Source organism: Gossypium hirsutum, chromosome A11 (assembly GCF_007990345.1).
Source record: "Gossypium hirsutum isolate 1008001.06 chromosome A11, Gossypium_hirsutum_v2.1, whole genome shotgun sequence".
Taxonomy (NCBI): Eukaryota; Viridiplantae; Streptophyta; class Magnoliopsida; order Malvales; family Malvaceae; genus Gossypium; species Gossypium hirsutum.
The window spans coordinates 27,425,387-27,436,976 of record NC_053434.1 but is presented as its reverse complement, the minus strand read 5'-3'; the positions used below and the strand labels follow the sequence as shown (position 1 = coordinate 27,436,976).

Here is an 11,590-nt window from a genome sequence, read left to right as displayed (position 1 = left end):
TTTCAGGCCAATTAGACAACACACGCTAAGCTGCCATTGGTGGAATCCATATATCTAAATTTTATTTTTATTTCATGAGCTGTAGATGATAGCAGAAGAATCACATTAGCGACTGACAAATTATTTTATGTAAATGAAATCAACGGTTTTGATTTATTATTCTTTTTGGACGCTGTAAAGTTTGTTGATAAAATTAGATCCATGTTGCAAAATGGACGGTGTATTTGTAATTTGGACAATTTAGGAGGAGTGGCCCAGTTTGTGAGTTATTTCTGTAGTCGGAAGAGCCCAATGTCTTGGGGCCTTTTGCTAGTAGAACAGGAGTGTCTTTTTATTCCCTCGGGTTTTTCACTATGCTTCCTCTTGCCATTATCTTCACATCCATGGTTTCCCGCATTCATTGGAATTCGGATAATTGTTAAATGCACATTCGTCCATGCTTACGGCTTAATATCACTGTGTTTGAAATTTTTGGTTGGTTTAATATTTTTAATGTATAAATATTTAAAATATGTTTGATAATTATTTTAGTTTTTTATTTAATATGTAATTTTAAAAAAATTAAATGTTAAATAGGACAAATAAAATAGGTAATTAATTGTTGCTCAATATTAAAAATATTAAGTTGATTTTATTTTATTAAAAAATTTTAAAAAATTATTTTTTAAATATTAGATATTTAAAATGATCATATTGAACTTTTATCTAAAACTATTTAAAATAATATACAATGTTAGATATTCAAATTTACTATATTTAACCTATAAATAGGTGATCATATATGATTGCTTTTCATAGAAAATGAAAACTATGCTTTTCATAGAAAATGAAAACTATGAGCGTGTTACATTTTTCTCACAACCCTACATAGCTAATAACCTCTAGAATACAATATCTACTTGTATAGTAATGGTTGCCAACTTAATGAGATCTAAAAGAGCATGTTTCTCGAGAATCAACAATATTGTAATATTCTCTTATGGCTTGGCTTATCAGGAATATGAATTTGAATGTGCTTGATGAGAGAATCAATCCTTAATTGAGGGACATCGGTTTCTATCTCACAAGCCAATTTGGGAGGGTTACTTTCATTTTGACCTTCATATCTATTTTGATTGAACAATGGAGAACAGAGACCCATACATTCCATCCCCCATGCAGTGAAGCGACAATAATGTTAGATGATGTATCACTGTTGACGGGGCTTCTAGTGGATGGACGTTTTGTAATGAAAGCTCTGAATTTAATCTACAAGGGGTCTTTGCTAGAGTGTTCAAAATAGGTATTAACCTTTTGTTGGCTTTCAATCGTTATCAAGTGAAGAAGGACCAATTGAGGAAGCACTTTGAGATTCTCCCAAGGAACCCGACACTTGATGATCTTGATTGCCATGCTCGAGCATACAGTTTACACATAATCGAAGGTGTGTTGATGCTAGAAAAAGTCTGGTAACTTAGTTAATGACATATACCTCATTTTGCTTTATAATTTTCAAACGATAGCTTGCCTATACAGGGAATTATACAAGGGCGATAGAATGGGGAATTAAGACTTGGATGCTTGCCTTTTGATTTTACAATCATGGAGGTGGTATCGAATTTCCTTCATTGAGCCTATACCCACCAAACCACTAATGTTCCCACTAGCTAGAAGGTAAATGTTAGAACCTTGAACCTTTAAATCAATACTTATAATATTAAAGCGTTATATCTATACTGACATTTTTTAATTTAATAAGTGGTCTCGACTGTAACACCTTTTGCCCGATCCGGTGGCCGGACTTGAGCTACGAGATGTTATTGCATGAGGTTCACATAACATACACATACTTCATACATACATGGCGGACCGTCCAGTGGGTCGTCCAACTGCATATTGAATTACAAATGGCCAAAACTGCAGATTATTCCGCAGACACAATTATTGCAAAAAGTAAGGCGAACATCTAATTTTGTAATTTCTTACGAATACCTAAATGGCGGACTGTTCCGCGGATAACCCACACTTGAAAAGGTCCTGTGAAATATATAATATGGAACATAATAGAACCTAAGTTCATTTTATTTACATACATCAAAGAGTCTAAAGTAATCACCTTCAAAATTTAACATATTTGTTTACAAGTAACCAAATGTTTATATACATGCCACTTAGTTCGAACCAAACAAAATCAAGACTCTACCACAACTTGGGCGGATAGTGTGAATTCATTGCTGATCCAATCGACATGCTCTTAACGTTCACAATCTACAAGGTAAAAGCAACCTAGGCATAAGTATTAAGAATACTTAGTAAGCTCATACAAATTCAATAATTAACTTACCTCACATAATAATTATGTGATAATTTAATATGCAAACATAGTTTACCTGTCAACCAACACAATTTATCAACAAGGTAAGTGTGTATACTTTATCACATTCAACATATTTAGTCTGCAACATGATGTGTTAACACTTTTCATATCTGATTTATTCCTATACCTTTCACTGGTGCAGACTCCAATTTTACTAGTCAAGTCTTCTATTACCCCTCATTCCTTAATTCACCAATTTCATATCTTGCATGTTTTATATTACTCAATGAACATCATAAAAGAACTCAAAATACAAGTATGCTTAACATTAGAAGCTCGTCTGAGCTAATCATGTACAGAGGTGTTAGGTTGATCGCCCGCGCGTGTGCATGTTAAAACAAATAATTTTGGAAAAACTATTTTAAAGAGAGGTTTTAACTGCTAAAGTACAGTTTTAGTTGTAATATTTATAGTTTCAATGGAACACGAAGTATTCCAAGGGGTTGAACCCAAAGGATTGCCAAGTGGGTAAATGTTTATCAAGTTAATTACAAGTTAAGAAATTACTAATCTAATCGAGTCAGAAATTATTAGTGCAAGTCCAAATAAAATGGTTTATAAACTATAATTAAACTATAAATTAAACTAACCAAGCTAGGCTTTCTTCCTAATGTTTTAGATAATTTAAATGATTAAACGATGATTAATTGATTAATTGAGTGCAAATTAAACTAATGGACCTACATCGATTATATTAGTTGCCACTCTTAGTTAGGAATCTCCTCTCGGTTTCATCCTAGACTAAAAGATACCACCTAAGATTACCTCTTGGTCTCACCTAGGCATATAGATTACCTCTTGGCCTTACTGCTCGACATGATTAAATCAAATTATTTAAGGATAAACTCTCTTCTTGGTCTCGTTTATCTAGGTTTTTCGCTAGAGGTGTAATTCTAACTTATTAAGCATTTTGATATAATCGAACAACCAATTAATCAAGAATAGATATTTACTTAAGCTAAGAAACAACCAATCAGCCAAGAATCTAATAATTAGCACATGATAAAACTTAACATCCACACATACATTTCATTGAATAATTAATAAGCACAATCTAGAGATAAGGATAGGAAATGCTCATTTATGTGGACCCAATGGCACCCAAAAGCCTCATCTATCTTCATTTACAAAGTTTTTTACAAGAAAGAATAAAGAAAACTACAAGAATAAAATCTACTCTAAAAGGAAAAAAGAAAACCTAACCCTAAAACTATAGAAAACTAAAGGAAACTATCGGTCAACAAAATCTAAAATGAAAGGCTTATAAAGTTGTATTTATAACCTACTAACATTAAACCTAACATTGAGCATTTTGCTCTTAAGTAAAAAAAAAAAGACATAAGCTTATTTGAACACAAAATTTGTAACACCCCTCACCCATCTCTATCGCCAAATTAGGTTTACGAGATGCCACCACACATAATAGAACAAAATCATGCTATATCAATGTAAATTTTCTCAAAACGATCAGTGATCATCAAACTTATAATAAAAAAACATAATATTTGTATATTATCGAGGTTAAAACAAACACACGAAAGCTTTAAAACAGTTTAAAATGAAGCAAGGACTCATTTGAAACATTTCAAAAAAAGAAGGCAAATATACAAACTAGGCCGTGTGGCCATACCGTGTGACAGGCTGAGGCCGTGCGAAGCTATGGAACATGGCTGTGCTGTTCAACTGTGTGCAAGGGCAGAAACCATGTAGGTGGAGTCACACGGTCGTGTCTCCAGACCGTGTAACAAACTGTGGTCGTGTGTGCCAATTGAAACCTAAATCACATGGAGCATACGACCATACCATATACCCGTGTATGGCACATGGCCGTGTGTTAGGCTGTGTCCCAACCCGCAAGCACCTAAAAGACCCTTTTTTCAACAAATCATTCAAACCTAGTTCACTTAGGTTACAAGCTACATCATACCAACATTCTAACATGTCAAAATAATCATCAAAACATACTTAAAACAACACTTATTTCATACATCTTAAGTCTCTAACCAATATGTCACAATTGACACCTCAATTCAAACTTTTGCAAGCTAACATTCAATACCTTTCATCCATAAATTCTATTACCTAAACATTTCCATATAATAATCATTTCATGTACCAACGAAGCATTTTCAAGTACTTCCATTAACCTTACCTTAAAGACCAAATAAACATATCTTACCAATTCAAAATCTACTTCATCCTAAGTATTGCATACAAGTTCAAACATGCAACATCCATTACACATTCATGCCTTACCTATCCATTCTTTAACTCATTAAAATGTAACCTATAGAATAAGATCAAAACATTACAAATATAAATAGACATTCATATTCACAAGCCTACCAACTTAACCAAAATACCATTTGAACAAACATGTACCATTTCAAAACACAATTTGCATATATACATATGAAACCGTAACACTTATTTACATGTGCATATCCATTAGCTTGAGTAAATCACATTTCAAGTAGGCTATTCACTTGCCACTTCATTTCTCATAATAATACCAAATCATCCAACATCATCAACATCATTAAACCAAGATCGTGAACATCCAAAATAACTTAAACACAAATACAACCCTATTTACATGCCACACAACCGAATTTGGAATAAATAAAGATTACTGAATCAAAGACTGGATAGTGTGAGCTCTAAGTTGATCTGACCGACGCGTTCTGCAAAATAACCTATTCAAAGATAGAAAAATAGACAAGATAAACATTACAAATGCTTAGTAAGCTCGTATGAAATTCATTTAACCTACCTCGATAAGTTTACAATTAAATAATGAAAACCTAATGTAACAAGTACATATATCATTTGGCATCTTGTTACATTCACAAGTACATCACTTAACTCTTTCAGAGTTTAATACCTTAGATTACACAGTTTTAAAATATAACCATTGATCTTTAATATAATCCAAAACATATTTGACCAATTGTAACTCAATTCATTTTTGCTTATTTATCAATCACAACTTAAAACAATATAACTCACATCAGTTCGTATTTAATTAAATGGATTAGCTACTATATAGTTCCTGTTATCACAATTTAATAACAAAGGTGAGATTCTCACACATGAATCAAATAACATTTCCAACGATACCATTTAATCTATATAAAAACGTTCAGAAAGTATAACATTTAAATAATTCCATTCTCATGTATCCATTTTAGATTTAGTAATCACATTATTTTAACAATTTCATTTCATATCGCTTTTATTTTCATCACCTAGAGAACTATAATGAATATACCTCGGATCTAGGGGATAATAATGCTCACACCAGCTATGAATTAGACATTAACCATTACACGATGCTACTCACACAAGCTATAAATCAGACATTAACCATTACACGATGCTGCTCACAGGAGCTGTGAATAATGCGCAACACATACAGAATCTTAGTGTTATCTCTAGTTTTTCAAGTATTTTGATATAACAAAAAGAATATTAAAAATCCCCTACTTAAATTTGCAAATTTTTTTTATAAGTCCTTAAACTTATTTTCAAAGTGTTGGACAAAATAAATTGTTAAAAAACCTTTAATTAGCTTATCTTTTAACGAGGTTTTGAAGTCTAAAGGACTTTTACCGATACTTAGGCGGACAAGTATCGATAGAACTCAAGATGAAAAGAACTTGAAAAAGAAACAGAATTCTACAGGTAGAACTGGGAGTTCTATTGATACAACTTTGGGTTCTACCGGTACAACCCGAACTTCTATTAGTAGTGATAAACGCCAAATTATACATATCTATACCCCAAATACTTAGCATATTTATGGATGTTTATTACTAGACTTGTGGATTTTGGTGCTCTTAATCCGGTTATTTCATGTTTTGTACTCAGGAGAGCACCAAGAGTCGAAAGGATCCAAAAAGGAGCTAAAAAGGGACAAAACAGACCAAATCGAGAAGATTACACGGCCTAAGCCTTACCACACGGGCATCTCACACGCCCGTGTCCTTCGGGGGTGTCGATCAAGGTTTTCACGATTCACACGGCCTGGCCATTGAGCCTACACGGCCGTGTGCAATTCAACAGATCGAACACGACGTGGTAATCACGTCATACAGCCATGGCACACGGGCGTTTCCCTTTTCCAAAGAGTTGTATTTTACACGGAAATGGGTACTTAGGGGGAAGAAAGCCAATCCAAAGCCTATATAAACACCCTAAGTGTGACCTAGAAGGGGGCCGCTCTTTCCAGAACTTTTCTGGAATACAGAACCGCACGCCTGGAATTACTTGAAAAAAGCCAGACGATCTATCTCAAAAGCCGGAGCTACTCCAAGAATGAAGATCTCTATCAGAATTCCTTTAGGGGTTTTAGAGTTTTCTTTATGTTTTGTTATTTTCATACTCTTGAGATGTACTCTTATTTTATTATGAACTAAACCCCTTAGATACCTAAGGGGGATAAAACCTATGATGGATCTTGTTATTATTATCTGAACTGTATGATAAATACTTGATTTGTTCTTAATTATGTGTTCTTAATGCTTGAGTTAATATTTCGGGTATTAATTCATGATTTGATGTGCTTATACAGAGGAGGAATAGACTCTGCCTAAGAGTAGATTTGGCATAATTAAGCGGAGTTGATCGAACGCCTAGAAATAGGGTTAGAGATTTTGCCGGATTAGGGTGAAACCTAATATGGGAGTCCATAGAGTGATTTACTGCTTCCCTAGGGGTTTTAATTAAGAAAGAAATTTTGATTAATTCAACTGAGGGATAGACATTATTAGTCTCCAAAGGGATAATAACATAGGTTAAGGAGTCTCACGGATCAAGTCAAGTGAATAAATCATCCTGTTCAGAGTCAGATAACAAGTGAAATCTAGGTGGATTCCTCCTTGGTTGTCGTCTTTATCAATTGCTTCTCTTCTTGGTGAGCATCAAGTTTTGAGGAAATTATGACTGAAAAAGTTTCATTCTTACTCCAAAATGAATATTTCAGATCACATGGTAGTTGTTTTAAATCAAGCTTAGGTGGTTGATCAACTGATGGTGTTAAAACATCTATAGTTGTTGGAAGTTTTTCAAACTTTTGTTTCCAATAAAAGTTCTTATTTTGTCCCTGAAAAGAATTTAACATAAAATCAATAAATGAATTTTTTGTTTCGCCATCAATTTTAAATTCAGTTAAATAATTTTCCAAAGGATTGAATAATTTGGAATTGATGAACTATTCATGGACAAGTTGTTCAATGAAGAGCACTTCATGTACATCAGAATCTTCAACAGGTTGCTTACAAATGTTAAGCACATTTAATTCTAATGTCATGTTTCCAAAAGATAAGTTTAGAACACCGTTCCTCCAATTAATCAAATCATTAGAAGTTGCAATGAATAAAATAACAGGGATTTGTACAGTAGAATCTGAGATAGGATGTGCGTCCAAAACAATAAAATCAACTGGAAAATAAAATTTGTCAATTTGAACCAACACATCTTCTACTATCCTTCGAGGAATTTTGACAGATCAATCAACTACCTGAAGTGTGATAGATGTTGGCTTAAGTTCACCTAAACCTAGCTGTTGATTAATAGAGAAAGGTAAAAAATTAACACTAGCACCAAGGTCAAGCAAAGCACACTCTATTATAGTGTTCCCAACGATGCATGAAATTGTAGGGCAATCAGTATCTTTATATTTAGTTGGAGTGATATGTTGAATGATTGAACTCACATGTTGAATTAAAAAGGCTTTCTTTTGCACATTATGTTTCCTTTTAACTATGCGCATATCTTTCAACAACTTAGCATATGATAGAACTTGTTTAATCACATCCTATAAAGGAATATTAATCTTGACTTGTTTGAAAATTTCTAAAATTTTAGCATTTTGATTCAAATTTCTTATTGGTTGCAATCTTTAAGGGAAAGGAGCAGAAATCCCACATTTTTCCTTGTCTAGATTGTCAGAACTTTTAGGCTTACCATCATCCTTACCACTACTTTGCAGAGCAAGAGAGGGCTCTTGGGATTTGGAATGAATGCTCTTGCCAATGGCCTTCCCACTTTGAAGAGTTGTGATAGAATTCACATCTTCCTTTTAGATTTCTTTGGGATAAGAAACATGACATTGAGTAGAAGGATTAGGTTGAGGTTGAGCAAGAAACTTACCTTTTTCTTGAATACGCAATAGGGCTGTAAACATAGAAAGCGTGCTCTTGATTTTATTGATATCTTGTGAAGTCTGATTGTTGACATTTGTTTGTGTCTACATGAATTCTTGCAATGTCTCCTTTAAACTTTTAACATGCGAAGATGGTTGGGTAAGAGTGTTGGGAGGTTTTGGACGCTGGGGGAAACGAGCACGATTATTATCTTGCCAGGTAAAGTTAGGGTGGTTTCTCCATTGAAGGTTGTAAGTGCTGAGTATGGAAAATGAAAGGGTTTTCCGAATGTTTCCACAACATTTGCTTCATCATGCAACATTTTTTTGAAAAGTGAAATGTTTGGGCATTCCACAATAGAATGTCCCATGATTTCACAAATACTACAAATTTCTTCAGTTTTTCCTGGTTTAATTTCTTATACTTTCCTAAGCTCTATGTGTAACAACCCTAACCTATCTCCGTCGTCAGATTAGGGTTTCGAAGCATTATCGGTAAAACAGAAATCATTTAACATTATAACATAAATTAATCAATTTAATTATAAACCATTCATTTATATGCATTTTTGTCCCTAATCCGAACCCTCGAGATCCTAAAAATAGTTTAGAAGCATTTCGAGACTAAATTGAAACAAAATAGAAGTTTTTAAAAAAATGAAAAAAATGTGAAAACAGGGGTCACACAATCGTGTGGCCAGGCCATGTGACATATCCCAAGCCACTTTCAACTAAAGGACACACGATCGTGTCCCGACCCGTGTCCTTACCCGTGTATCTCACTGAGTAGGGTCACACGGTCGTGTCGTAGGCCGTGTGCCAGACCGTGTAACTCTCTGAGTTTCCACACACGGCCATGTGCTAGTCCGTGTAACTCACATACTTGGAACTCTAAGAAATTTCAAATGACACACAGCCGTGTAATAGCTTGTGTCCCAAGCCGTGTGAACCCAAAATCTTACTTAAAATCAAGTCATTTCAAGATCATTTCATACCTAACCATTCAAACCATTTAGGCATAAATTCAAGGGGTCTAAACATCACTTAAACACACCTAAACATGCCATTTCAACATCCTAATTCATCTAACCAATATGCCATTCACAAGCACCACCATTGTATCAAACATTATTGTAAAATCATACATTTACAACCTATTCCAACAACTAACCAATATACCCTAATTGGTACTACATGTAAATGATCAAACAACCTAAACACCAACACAATCAAAATCTCAATTACTTCAAATATTATATAAATATGCACCACTTATCATATTTACATGCAGAAACACAAAATATCAAGCCTTTCATACAAACACCAAAATGACCATTTATAACATCTGGTTCCACCACAAAATATCATAGTACCACAAGACTCTTCTTATTACATGTCACTCTTAACCAACTTCAAAACAAACACAAAATGACTACCGAGATAAAGATGATAGTGTGTGAGCTTCCAAGTTGATCCAATCGATGCTACGATTCCAAAAGTCCTACAAAAATCAAATTAAATTATTAACACCGGCATTGAGCCTGCTAGGCACTAAACTGAATAACACCTCATTTGAATATACAGTATGATTCAACATTCAAGTAACAATAAAAATAGAATTAAAATATTAAATTATTAACAAGGAAATGAATATAACCATGCATATACATAAACGAACTTACCGGACTGGTTTGCAGTAATCAGGAAAACATAGGAACTACTTCGCAATCTTTTCTTTTCCATGATCATCAACACGCTTGTGATCTAAAAAAATAGTATCATTCAATTAAATACTTCTAGAATTCAATTTAATCCACAATTCATATTTATGCATAATTACAAAATTACCCCTAACATATTAACTTTTCGCAATTTAGTCCTTAAGCTCATAACTTGAAATTTAACCATTTTAACCAAAATCCAATTTAACCAATGTTACAAGGGACCTTGAAACAGCCCATTATTACCAGCATTTCACAACCAAACCCATGGTTTTATACTTTTAACAATTTAATCTATTATTTCAAAATTCATCAAAATCATTTAACAAAACATGTTTATTTAACAACCAAGATTACTAATCCATCAAATAACTTCAAAAACCATTCAAAAAAATCCATATCAAGTCTCTCAATCTTTAATAGTTTTACAAATTAACCCCCGGGCTAGCTAGATTAAGCTAAAACGAACTCAAAAACATAAAAATCATTAAAAACGGGGCTTGAATACATACCATGCAAGGGAGAAATAAAGCTTGAATAAAGCTCTAGCTAAGCTTCCATGAAGAATCAGTTTTGAAGAAAACAAAGTGAAAAAGATGATGATTTTTAGCTTATTTGATTTTATGCTTATTTATTATTTTACCATTTTACCCTTATTACTAATCGAAATTTTCAATAAAACTTTGTCCATAACTACCCACTAACTCTTAAAATGGTATAATTATTATCTTAGTCCATTAGCTTTCCTTTCCATAGCCATTTAGCCCTTTTAACTAATAGAATTTAACTTTTACACTTTTTACGATTTAGTCCTTTTTACTTAAATAACTATTTAAAATCCAAAATTTCTTAACGAAACTTTTACACAATCTTAATATAATCTCGTATGCATTAAATAAATAATAAAATAATAATTTACTCGTTAGAATTGTAGTCCCAAAATCACTGTTTCTGACACAATTGAAAACGGATTGTTACACCATGGCTTCAACCATTCTAGTTAAACTGGTCGTCCTAGCACTTAGATCATCTTTTTGTCTAAGGTGATATTTTCTTTTATCATTAGCAAGATTCAACCTAATGGAACCTTTAGATGGGTTAACTATGTGCCAAGATTATGAATTTTCTACCAAATAATCTAGGTAGTCAAAAGCCTCTTCAAGTTCTTTATGAAGGAACTCTTCGTTACACATTTTCTCAACAAATTATTTAGTTTCGAGAGTTAAACCTTCATAATAAAAAATAAGTCAGACAATTTTTAAAATCATGATGTGGACAAGAACTTAATAAATCTTTGAAACATTCCCAACATTGAAAAAATGGTTCATTTGAATTTTACAAGAAATTTTGAATATATTTTTTGAAAGC

At 33.1% G+C, this 11,590-nt stretch overlaps 1 non-coding gene and 1 pseudogene across 1 annotated transcript; one reads left to right on the top strand and one right to left on the bottom strand.

Moving 5' to 3' along the window:
* Positions 1-5,711: 5,711 nt before the first annotated feature.
* Positions 5,712-8,469, bottom strand: LOC121209992 (uncharacterized; annotated as a pseudogene).
* A 3,014-nt stretch (positions 8,470-11,483) lies between these two features.
* LOC121210165 (small nucleolar RNA R71) lies at positions 11,484-11,590 on the top strand. The gene has a single exon (XR_005905293.1). It is a non-coding gene; the product is annotated as a small nucleolar RNA R71 (small nucleolar RNA).